The 12,826-nt window shown below is 41.6% G+C and overlaps 1 protein-coding gene and 1 long non-coding RNA gene across 5 annotated transcripts in view; one reads left to right on the top strand and one right to left on the bottom strand.

Annotated features, from left to right (window-relative positions):
* The window catches only part of LOC124174624 (acetylcholine receptor subunit alpha-like), a 58,287-nt gene that overhangs the window by 8,640 nt on the left and 36,821 nt on the right, over positions 1 to 12,826 (top strand). Inside the window, exon 2 of one of the 4 annotated variants that reach the window (XM_046554044.1) lies at positions 11,212 to 11,257. The exons of the other annotated variants lie outside the window; for them this stretch is intronic. The gene's annotated coding sequence lies outside the window, so the exon portion shown is untranslated. The remainder of the gene's footprint in view (positions 1 to 11,211; positions 11,258 to 12,826) is intronic. 4 annotated transcript variants of the gene reach the window in all.
* LOC124175659 overlaps positions 1 to 12,826 on the bottom strand; it is a 69,537-nt gene that overhangs the window by 21,867 nt on the left and 34,844 nt on the right. The window contains exon 6 of the long non-coding RNA XR_006869214.1: positions 6,770 to 6,948. This is a non-coding gene — a long non-coding RNA (uncharacterized LOC124175659). The remainder of the gene's footprint in view (positions 1 to 6,769; positions 6,949 to 12,826) is intronic.

The following is a 12,826-nucleotide window of genomic DNA, read 5'->3' as shown; positions in this document are numbered from 1 at the left end:
GCTTGCGGTGGAAAAGATGAAGTTGAATAGACGGGGCTGAAATTATCGGGGAAATTGGGACTCGATTCGGTGTACACGCATAAATTACGAACCCGGTTCGAGTGTCTTGACCCCAAGGTTCTCGGGGTCGAAGCGAGCGTGTAGCGTAATCTGCAAGGTTCGCCCTTGATTTTCGAGAGCTCGCTTTAATTTCGCGGCTCCATCCACTTGGACATTACACGGTCATTTTCGCGCTCCCTCGTCGGCTCCCGAGTTTCGGGCGAACCGGAGACGGTTCGAATCCTTGTTATAATTTAAAACTGACTGCACGTTCGCCGTTTAATTTTCCCTCGGATCGGTGCAGCCGAGCCGTTTGTTAGCCGCTGTTGAAAAGCTGCGTGAGCTGCCCGCCGAGCCGAGGATTATATTATAATTATGCGGCTTCTGGACGTACCGAGAGACGATTGGCGAAAATTCGATATTGTGGCGAGGTTTGACCGGCCGCTCGATGGTTGAATCGGGGAAAAATTCGAGGAGGAAAACAGCACCGAGGGTATCAGAATGACCAAAAGTGAAAAATATGTTTCCCGGTTAATCGAGTGTAATCGATTATTTGTTTCACAATCGCTTGTTGTTATTTACGACGCGATACAACATCAATTTATGGGATCCAAGTGTCAGTGTCTTACTTAACAAGTATCTGGTTTATACAACAAGTGAAAGTTGAATGAATATTTTCACCCGATATTGAAAAACATTTTGAATGAAACTGTAAATCAATAAATAACTTTTCCGCTGTCAAGACTGATAACAAAAATACGAAACAATCGATTATTTTTAGCTCAGTGGGCACGGTTGAGAAGTGTTCGAAGCCTCGGGGGCAAAAATGGGTCCCTCGAAGAGAAGAATTAGGACTAGGGTGATTAAACACGTCTGAAAGATTGGCTGATTTATGCTTACAATTTCGGCCCGAAAGCAAACGACGCCTTTGGCGAGTAAACACGAGCTGCAGGTTTCGATTACGGAGCGTAGAAGGAAGGCGGCCTACCAAAACACGTTTAATTTTCCACCAAAGGTAACCGAGCCTGGATGCTGTTTGTTCCCGAGGTAGGTACGTGTAAACTGTGTTATAACCGCATTCGGGACACTGCGTAACAACGTTGCGTATACAGCTGAAGGGTACGAAGCAAGTGCGTCTCCCAATGCTCGGCTGTCGGGCCGGATCCCGCGGGAGAAAAGGGAGCGCCGTATTCTTGCGGCGCGTCGAAACTCGCCGTCAGGTATGCGCCCGATGACAAATTGAAGGAGAAAAGGAGAGTAACGAGATCGCCTCGGCGAATTGCGACCTTCCTCCGTTATATGCGCGAGCTTTAACGGCATGTAGATCAACCTGCATTCACGATGAGATAATATAAAGTTCGTCGTGGCGAAAGAACCTCCATGAAACTAGATCCCGGCTCCTGGCACCTCCTTCCTTCTCTCTCTCTCTCTCTCTCTCTCCCGACACTTAGCTTTTAACGAATAGCTACGGCCGGCACGTTAAGGGTGGTTTATTTTTATTGACTGGACGCTAGGAGCGCTAGTGACGTTTGAAATAATAGGTCGCTGGGGTTTCCTTGGTTTGAGAAACGCCTCGGGATGGCCTGATTTTCAAACGCGGTAAATGACGACAAAGCGATCGAAAATCGTGCAGACTGGTACACGTATGTGCCCCGTACGTACCATTTCGATCTGGGTCCGACCCTTGACCTCTCGGATTTGGCTCGCGATTTTTTTTAATATTTTTTTCCACGCGGTTTTAATCCTCTACAATTTTTGAAAATCATGAAAATGTTTCAGCAGCTATCCATAGTAAAATGACTTCATCTTCCAATTTTTTTAACGTTTGGCTTTTCGGAAAAAAGGTCGAAAACAGTAAGAAGGAAAAACTTCTCCGACTGTTTCGAAAAATTGTAGAAAATTAAAACCGTGTGGAAAAAAAATCTAAAAAAAAACGACCGAGGGCCTTTCAAAGTGAGCAAAAGCGCGTAAATAATCGCGGGTTGAATCCGAGAGGTCAAGGAGCTTGCAACGAGTGCGTAAAGTCAATTGACAGCATGGGCACAAAGAAGTACCGATAGTGGCGAAGAGTCGAGCGGATACGTTTCGCGCTTTATGCAGTCAGGGGATTTTCAGTACCGCGGTGTTTTGTAAAATAACATGACACAGCTGGCGAAGCGAAGCGTGAGAATTTAACCAGTGCAACAGTAATATAACAATATTCCCAACGCAGAAAACATGGTGAAAAGTAGAAACCTTTTGTTAATGTCGATTAAAACTCGTATAATATGGCGCAAAAGTGATTCCAACGTGACGAATAATCATTAAATTTTTTTCAACTTTATCCCACAGAGATTCTTGACGTGTACTGAGTTCCGCACAGTTTATTTTCGACAACAAATGATAACGTCTCCTTGCCTGACGGCATGTTTTCCCTAACACGTTCCATGGATTTTCTCTACTTTGATGCTTCTGACGGACTGCCTCCTTTGACAGCCTTAATTACCTTCGCAGATTGTAACTTTCCTGAAATTCCGAGACTCGTTTGCATGGTGTGAGCCAGTACTTCGAGGCTATCTTCTTCTCGAACCTTTTCTATCCTTATCCGTTTTGACCTGTCACTCAAGTCGTTCCAACTTGACGAAGAACGCCCCTTCGTTTTGAATTGTGAAGAATACAGGCACGTTGAGCCACGCGTAGAATTTATTCAAGAACTTTTTTCCCGCCCTGCTGACTTGTCTCCACTTTTGTATAAACTTTGATACAAATTTAGCAAAGACGTCTTTTAAATTTTGCGACAATTCTACGGATGTTTAATTTTTTTCGACGCATCTGTTTGAACGATGTCTTTTGCCGTGATATTCAGATTTTTTTTTTTCTTAATACCATTTTCACAAATAGGAAAATTACGTTTCTTGCCTAAGAGATTTTTTTTATCACATCATTCGCAGATTCTGCAAGAATTAAAAAACAAAAAGTCTCATGGAAGAATTATTTTCACCAATCTTTTATAAACAATATTTCAGAGGCGAAACCTATGAAAAACTGAAATGAAAGTGGCAAAAACGCAACCAAAAATCATCGCACAAAAATTATAACACAAGTCAAATCGGCAGCTATCTGCACCTAATTTTATAAACATGTTTTAAATAAACGTTTCATCGACAACTTCCGCTTGATTTCAGAGCTGGATCTTATATGACTTCTGACGCAATATTATTTTCGTTATCACGACTTTTCAAAACGTGACCGAAAAAACAAAAAAAAATGACTACGTTCATTATTCATTTACTATTTGATGCATTGTTATTAAAAATTTCTAGCAACACGTTCAAATCGTACTTTCTTTCTGGAGAAGAATCGATTAAGGTAGGGATCCTTGTCCTTCCTTAAGGGTTACAACACATACTAGATGTACCGCTGTAACTATTCCGATAGTTAAAAATCCCTAGAAAATAACTATTTTTGCCGACTCTTGGCCAGCTTTTAGGGATTTAAGAGCGATGTGCGGCCCAGTGAACTCGGGGTGATTTTCAACGGTCTGTAAAATCAGGAAACAAGTCGATCGGATCCATGCATCCACACCTCGAAATGTGCATTGGATATGACGCAAAGTGTTAGTGGGGAGATACTTTTGAAACGATTTAGGGGACAAGTACAGCTAGTTTAAAAAAAAAATTATCGTAGTTCCAAATCGACTCATTTCTTAATCAAAATTATACACTTGGCACAAAAAAAATTGTTGGATAAATTTTTTTCATTCAAAGTAGGATGACGGATAACTACTCGCACGCTTTGCGTACTTCAAAGCCCTGCATTCGAAAGACGAAGAATGATCCGTCAATGAATGTAAGGTACAATTTGGGCCAAGGGTGTGGAAAAATTATTACGATAGTCGAAATGGCGTTAAAAAATTTCAGAAAACAGCATTATTCGTAATCACCTAAAGTTCAAAAAAAAAAAAACATCAAAGATGTAGAAAAAAATCAATGATCACATTTTACATGAAATAAAATAAAAATACACCATAGATTTGCTTAAACAATGATTGATCAACTTTCTTGCGCTGTTATTATTAAAAACGAATCGTCTCGTCGATTCTTTTTTTTTTTTTTCATCAGATTTTCATCTCAGCGCGAAGCGTCCAATATTCTCCTCGAGCCGCACTTTTGGCTGTAAATACACGTCCCGCAACACCTCAAGTCCCGGTTGAACGCGGTCCCCACGCCCTCGGTATTCAAAGGCGTCGAATCGTGGTTACAACCGCGATGCATCCCTTTCAGGACGAAGGGTCGAGATCAGTCGGCTGATCGAGTTTCGTAATTCTCGTGGAAATATTCCCACCTATAATACAACGTGTCAGCCGACGACCCACAGCTGGGCCGCTTTTCCGAGGCGAAGTAATTGCATAAGGCGAGTTGTCGGAGTAATAACATCGCCGTCGTTTACGCTCACTCTCTCTCTCTCTCTCTCTCTCTTTCTCTCCCGCTCTCGGCGTTTCGTAGCCGACGACAAAAGCCCGACGCAATTAGCGAAGCCGGCGGAAGACGCGCGGCGAAGCCTTCTCCAGGGAGAATCGGGAACCCGAAGAGGTTCCTTACTCTTCTTCGATCGCCCCGAGTGGACGACGGCTGCTGAGATAGCCGTGATCTCCCGCAGACGGGGATCATCCCGGAGAGAAAGGAGCGGTTAATGGCCCGGTTTAGAGTCGGATTATCCCGTGTACACTCCGCGGCTAATTCTACCGTGAAAAATTGACCCCGCTTATTTTTCGTCCCGCAAACCGGACGGCCAGACGGCCCGAAGCCGGCAAAAAAAGATGCAAAAAACGCCAGGGTCTGCACGAGATCCGCCAAAAACTATCGGCACGCGAAAATTTGTTTTCTCTGGTTAACGCGGTATCGTCGACGCGCTTGAATGATGCTTGTACGACGATTCGCACAAAGTACTCTTGGAAAATACAATCTATTTTGTTGTTAGAGGTGCTCCTTACTCCGTATTCGAATTCTAATCTGCCAATGCAACTGTACGAGTCTTTTATTTCCTTGAATATTCAAGTCGAACGACGCGTTTTCACGAAGGCTTCGGTCGATTAGGTTTCACACGTGTTATTATAGACGACGTGAAAAAATGGTGCTTTTCATAAAGCTTATCGCGGTACTATTCTTGTGTTGAATGTAAGAAACAAGAGTTGTCGTGGAAATTAAGATCGAACGAGTCGGGAACAATCTGATTGTGCTAATAATTAGCGATTGATAATTTAATTAATTGCGAATTAGGTGGCAACTTGCCTGTTTTTTTCGTGTTTCCTGGGACAGGAGTTGTAGCGTAAGAGGCTTTTTGAAAAATGCCACTCGTCGATGTTGTTTCGAATAAAATCTGGCCACGCATGGAACGTGATTGAATGAAACCGCAGGGTAAATCTTTATTATGTGTTCATATTTCTGGGAAATCGAAAAATTAACGCATACTCTTTTAACACTTTCACGCACACATTTTTCTTTACATGCGATTCACTTGAAATTTTCTATACATGGGCTGTTAGTGTCACCGATTGCGAATCTGAAATCGAAATTCTAAAATTCAAAATGGCGGATCCGACATGGCAGACAAACAAAAACGACGAGAAGAAAGATTTTGAAAAAATTCTGTAAAATTCGTTGCTGTGTATTAAGTTTGTGTAAAAATTGGCATTCGGATTTTCATAGCAGATTGGTAGAAAATGCAGTTTTCGTGGAAAATTAAGAATTTTGACCATTCGTTTAGACGCCTAGACGTGCTATTTTTTCAATAAATAAATAAATAAATCATATATATTTTTTTTAGACTTGGAAATATTTCGGGGACCGTGTGGATCCAAAAAACATAAAAGTATACGCTTAATAAATAAAAAGCTGCGTCCCAGCGTGATTTAAAGTGTCAAACAGTCGATGTCCCACGTCTCGTTGGGTACCGATGAGCAATTCGGGTTGAAAGTTAGGGGAGAGCGGGAAACATCGGGGAATAAGAGAAAGGACGGGCCTTCGGAGACTCCGCGTGGACGTGGACTCTGGAATATGGAACGCGGATCCCGAAGCTCCGCGAGTTCACGTCGCTTGAACTTCTCCCATTTTCCCTCCCGCGGGAAGACTGAGCTAGTCCTCAACCGAAGGTTGTTCCCGGGGGAGTTCCTTGGCCGGAGCGTTTCTTCGCGCACGTAAAGAGCTGGCCGAGGAGAATATGCCGCCGAATATCCTGGTTATTTATTTTCGCGACGTTAGTAATCGCCGATCGAGGGCAGAAACGAATTTTTAAAAGTTCAAAGGCGAAAATCAACGCCGCCGGTGAATTAAAGGCAATTTACGAATGAAAATTTGTTAAAGGTTCTGCGGGATCTTTTTTCCCGGATCACCGATACGCGGCGAAATTCAATTACTACCTAATATCGTAGAACAAACGGAAACTTTCGAGGGATGGTAAACTTTATCTCGAGAAACTTTTCTTTCCTGCGGGTAAACATATGTGTGCGAGACTGAAAGAGAAAAGAGAAGGGGGGAACATTTCGAAATCTCCGGGACATTCAGCCCGCTTCGCAATTAGTTAATTAAACTGAAATTGGCCGATGCGCGGGTGTTCCCGAAACTCAAACGCTCAAGGGGATAATCACATTTCGTGGTAACAACACTCGAACCGATAGAAGATCTCCGTCATACAAGCTTCAACGTCAGGATATATCGTTCTTTTTCCATGCAAGAAAGAGTGTCCGTCTTACCTTGTCAAAAAGTTGTTCATCTTTGTACGGGGGCAGGAATTAATGGACGACGCTGGTAAGGTCCTTCATTTTCCTTTTCGTTTTGCTGAACGGACATCGATTTCCTCCCAAGGATAGAAGATTGTAGCACAGATCAGTGTTTTCGGTGTTCGGTACCTACAGAAGTATCCCGGCTGTTTCTGAAACAGTGAAAACTGCGGGTACATACTAGAATCGGACTTTATTTGCCGGGCAATAAATAAGTGTCGTGAAACGTGTATTTAAACAGAAAATTAAAATTGAAATTAAAACTAAAGTTGTGGAAATAACGCAAGAAGAAAGAAAACAGCAGACACAAAGATAAATAGAAACAAAACGAACGGCAAGTACGAAAAGAGAAAATTGATAAATAGGTAAATAAGTAATTAATTAAACCAACGGCGTAAAAATGTGTAAGAATAAGAATAAAAGTAAGAACGAGACGAGTTCAATGGGAAGAAAATTGATGAAACAATCGGAGAGAATGGGAATGAAAATTAGAATGACATTTTATTCAAAAAATTAAAACAGTCAACGGCGAATGCACAGCTTTTTGCGCACGCGATGAACGGCTGGCTGTTTGGCGAGGTACGGAAGGGGGTGAAGGGGAGGGGATAAATTCGTCTCGCGTTACGGTTTGACGTTCGAAAGCTCGCAGGATCAATGATAAACTAATTGGGAATTAATAGCCGAGAGATGTATCGTGACTCCGGCGGTTAAAGCCTCGTAACAGGGGCTTCGCCCTCTTCCTTGGAAACATGAATCGGGCGTGAATCATTGTCTAGGCTTGCAGCCAAGCCCGTAAATCCTCATGAAATTTAAAGAAATATCGCTCCGAGGAGAAGCCGAGATTTTTCATTCGAACCGACCAACGGCGCTGAAGCTGCACGTCCTTCGATTCCTCGACTCGCGGCGGAAACCAAGGGTGCAAAAATACACGCAATTATCTTCCGCCTGCGAACGATATTTTGCGACGTTGCACTTCCGGGTCACACAGGTCTGGAAACAAAAAACCGCGCAGGGTTTTTTTACCGTTTTCGCGAAAAGGGTGAAAGAGTGAAACCGAATTTCCCTCCCGACATAAAAATGCGAAAAACCTTTCAAAATTCCGAGTACGTATTTTTTTTGGAAACGAAAAATGTCCGTCGGGGTTGAGAAAAAAAAAAGAACCATCTTATTCATCTCTCTCTCTCTTCCTCTCTCTCAACTTTACACCGCCATTGACGAAGAATTTAGCTCGGGGAAAAGATGGCACGCGATTTTGATCCTCGCTTCGCCAATAGACACCCCGAGTTTTACGGACGCGTACTTCGGTCGATAAGTTTCTCGGGGATGCGACACCCACTCCGGGATTCTTATTGGTCCTGAAGGATCTCAGCTGCACAGCGACAGCTCGACAAATGCAGTCTATGTACACAATGTGTCTTTCTCTGGAGAAAATGTCGCTTATCTACTCTCCGCGGAATACACGTTGGATGAAATTTTTCACGAGGGACTGACGGGAGGAAGCTTGGCGCTTCTTTCGTCTTGACGCTTTTTTTCCGGAACGAACGCCCGACAAATTCTTGATTCAAACCTCGAGCCGCTTCCCGTCACCTCGGACAACCCGCCGTGAATTTTGAACGACGATAAGATTACGCCTGTGAGTAATGTATTTTTCCTTGCAGTCAAATTCCTTGAAACTTGGTATGTAAGTGTCCTCGAGGTCACCGATTTTAAAAATGGCGTCGGATTTGAGAAATCTTCAACATTCGAAATGCCGGATCCGATATGCCGCACTGAAAATGCGAAAGTGATCGGAATGGCTCGAAAATACACACTCGGGAGTTTTTTGCAGCCGCCCAAATACAAGCCCGAAAACCCCCAAGTAATAAATTTCGAACGAATCGGATCAATTTTTATATTTTCAATCGAAAAGAAGAAAAAAACGGGATCGAATTCTTGTGCCGTTAATTCACACCCGCTTATATGTGTGTAGAAGAGATGATTCCACCTGATTCCGGGGGTAAAAATATAGAAACACCAAAAAAGCGAAGGGACGCAATATCGAATTTTTAAAAAAAGCGGAAGCTTTCGATAATATAGAATATAGAATTCCTCTCGATAATATAGAATTGTATACAGATTCTCGATTTTACCGTTCTATGTTTTGACCTTTCTACACATTGTCGACTTTCTATATTCGCAATTTTCTACACTTGGACATTCCACATTTTTAAATTTTATATGACAATTCGATCTAAACGTTCAAAACACGGGTCAATAAATAACAGATCGATGCTCTTTTCGAGATAAGAAGAATGAAATAAAAATCGCAAGATATGCTCCTAGGGAATTCTGAGTTATAGATAAATCGAAGGGCGGAATCGTTGTAAAAAAATTTACTCTCCGAGTGAAAGCAGCTGGTTTTTAGGTACAAACGTCGTCGGAAATATAATATCCGATACTCGACTCTTCGGATTGTCGCGTGATTAACTGCCGCTCGTGATTGATCGGCGCGTCTGTCAGGAGTTCCGAAGATACTGGCGGCAGTTTTGGTAGATCGATGCTGGATAGTGACGAATTACGACTGAGGAACGAATTTGGGGCTTCTGATCGACGACGCGTTCGCCCTTCATTCCCATCCATTTGCGCAACCGTCACCGAGAAATAAGTTATTTCATACAAAGAAATATTTTTCTCCGATCCCCTCGTTCGATATCAAGCAAAAATTTGTCAAATAACAATAAACAAATAAATAAATAATAGCTCTATTCAACTAAAGAAAGTTTTTCTTTGTAAAGAACTTCTTCGTTTTCTAGATCAGACAAAGAAGATCTTATTCCAAAACTAATTATATTTTTTTCCTTGCGTACTCTTGAAACTAAAAACCAATTCGTTTACGTCAAGCGAAAAAGGTAGAAGACCGTGAATATTTGCCGAACCGCGTTACAATGCGAAACATTTTTTATTAAAGCTGTAAATTTTGTTTCGTTTGATGAAACTCTTCTCGTCAACGAGAATCGAACGAGTGTCTGTATTTATTTTGCCGGAACGTCAATCCCCGATAATAATTGTTCGCCTCGTTATAACGAATGACGCAGAACCGCGGGTGGAATCCAGCCGGTTTTAGGCACACGTCGTTGATTTTATCGCAGATGTGGGAATTCGAATGCCGAATTTACGTCTCCTGCCTGCAGGGTGCGGCATAGAATATGCATGTACCTCGAAATGCGCAAAAGTGCGCAGCCGACAAGCGGATTGGATAAAGATACGCGAGGCTGCATGCCTCGCGATATCTCCTCGTCATAAATTAACAAGGCATCATTCACCCGAGTTACAACCTCCGGCGATATTAATCATCTCTGGCAGCCAACGTTCTACCTGCACGTTTCTTACCATGAACGCCCGTTGCAACAGGTTGAAAATTAGAAAAGAAAGCTTTCCGCTTTTCCTGAAATTAACGAAATTTTGGCCGGAAATGATTTCAAATTAACGAAGAGTGATTTCGATAACTCCCTTCACTTTTTTACACTATTTTTCGTTTTTCAATGATTTTTTGATCAATTTTCATGCCTTCTTTTCGAATAATCACAGAGTTTTATCGCTCTGTGAATCGATTAAACTCCATTTTCGCAACATTCAACCTTTGTTCGAAATTTTTGAATATGAATAAGATGAGCTAATGATAGGATTCCGGTTGTTATTCAATGCTGCGGTCTATAGACGGTAGAAGGTTGTATATTTCCATCAACGTCTTTCATTCGGTAGTTATTCCGTATATAATATGTACGTGTATTCTTTGATAGGTTGCCAAAAACACGTGAAACAGCGGGCAAAAAGGCTCTTTGAGGTCTGTAGCAGAAGCATTGTGTAGGGAAACTGATTTTTCCTTTTTCTCTCCCTCACCCTCTCAACATCCGTATTGCATGCACGTTTTTCACTTTCCTTTTTCGCTAGTTTTCCTTTCATCCCTGTCGTACACAGCTCTCCGAGGCTGGCGATATTTTAACGAATTCCGTCCCTCGCTCACGGCGACTCATACTTTACGCCTAGCTGTCAATTTTACCGAGGGGTCAGAATTGATTCAGTTTCGATGTTTAGAAGGCCTGATTCGGTCTGTTATTCCCGAAAGAAAAAGAAGAGGACGGAGAGAAGAGAGAAAGAAAAAGGAGAAAACGCTCGACCCGCGTCTCGACCTCCTGTCGAATTTGACGCTGATTGTAAGTCCGTTTTCTCTCTGACAAAAAAATCGTCCTCATCTTACCCACAATAATAATCCTCGCTCTCGAGAATGCAAGAAAACGCGAGCAGGTTAATCAGCTGCTACGTATTGTATATGCGTGCATTATACGGTGTATGTACACACGTACAGAGAACCGTCGTAATTTAACTAATTGCACAATTACTTTTATGCCGGCTAATTATTTCCGCGCTTGTTCCAGGTGGTCAATTAATCTGGAGAGTCTAATTCCTGCGCCATATATTGCGGTAAGAGTACGCACATCTGTATACGTATAATACTAAAGCATTGTGTGGAGTGATTTAAAATTTGAATTCTAAGCCACTGCTGTGTATGGCAGGCGAAAATTGTAAGTTTCTCGGCAAGGGAGATAAGGGGAGAAATGTATGTATAGGTTTAGGAGTACGTCTTTCTTTTTTTGTGATTTTCAGGATTTTCGTCTGAAATCAATAGGGTTTCGAATTTACTTTAATGACACATCTTTTTTTTTGTATGAACCCAAACTTGGAGTAATGTCGTTGTTTGAAGTATTTTTTTACTGCAAAGAGTTGAAGAAAAACAAGAAAAAAAAAGAAGAAAAACGGCAAAAAATTATGCTCTTTTGTTTAAACACCTCTAAAATATTTAATTTTAACAATTTTTTTTTGGGGGGGAAGTTAGGTTCATACGGAAGAAAGACATGTCCTTGAAGTAAATTTGAAACCCCATCGATTTCAGACGGAAACTGTGGCCTCCGTATTCTATCTGCCGTATTTTTCGAGGAAACACTTGAACAAAATTACGATATTTATTTTAACATATGTACATAATGTGTTCTCAAAGTTTCAATAAATTATACATACATTACTTTTTTGCCAAAAAAAAATTCATGTAAATCAGTAAAAAAAAAGACCTAGTCCTAAACCAATTTCTCCCCTTGATGAATGAATTTTAATTCCAATTATCTCGACTATCGCATAGATCGTATTTCGTAATTATTAGATTGTCCAGATTCCTTATCGAAACAAGACGAGGTTCTGCTTTGACTCAATTTTGGAATATTTCGACGCTGGCAGATGCTGAATTAAATCCACCGGCCCTATCCTTCGTATACACACACACACACACACACATATATATATATACGTATATAAGCGATGAATTAATAACGCGTTGAAAAAACTTTCGACGTCTTTTATCGGATCTTTCCGAGTTTACGTGTAGGATAAAAGCGAGAAAGCGAGAAAACGAGTCACAGAGAAGAAAGAGAGGAAAGAAGGCGAAAAGGAGGAGAAGGGGGAGGAGGAGGAGGGGGAAGAATTAAATTAAATATTTCGCTTCGGAGTATACGAAGGGACAAAAAATGATAATAATAATAAGAACAACAAAAATAACGATAATATCCCTCAGTCCTGCCTTTTTGCCAATCTCTCTAATGACTCTTCATCACCTTCTTAGACGGCGTATTCTCTGCAAGCTTATTTCGTTCCCTATATTGACGATTTAAACGCCCTCGATTGTCTGTCCGTGTCCGTCCGCAGTCTGGTTTCTTTTTTATTAGAGCTGGAAAAAGCAATTATAACGAAAATGCGCGATTATATGTGTATTTACTTACGAAACTTGTGCAGACTGGGGATGAATCGAGTTTAATAATAAACGAAACACCTACGCTTCCGGAGAGTTATTTGATTTCTTAATTAGTTTTTAACTATATGTATATTATACGTAGGTGTACACAGGCACGGAGGACGAGTATTTGGAAGTCAGATCACGGAAGCCGGAACATACCTCCATTTCTCGTTCCAACTTATCCGTCAAACAATCCGTCCAAACAACGG

Source organism: Neodiprion fabricii, chromosome 1 (assembly GCF_021155785.1).
Source record: "Neodiprion fabricii isolate iyNeoFabr1 chromosome 1, iyNeoFabr1.1, whole genome shotgun sequence".
Lineage (NCBI taxonomy): Eukaryota > Metazoa > Arthropoda > Insecta > Hymenoptera > Diprionidae > Neodiprion > Neodiprion fabricii.
The sequence above is the reverse complement of the archived record's forward strand: the minus strand, read 5'-3'. Positions and strand labels throughout refer to the sequence as shown.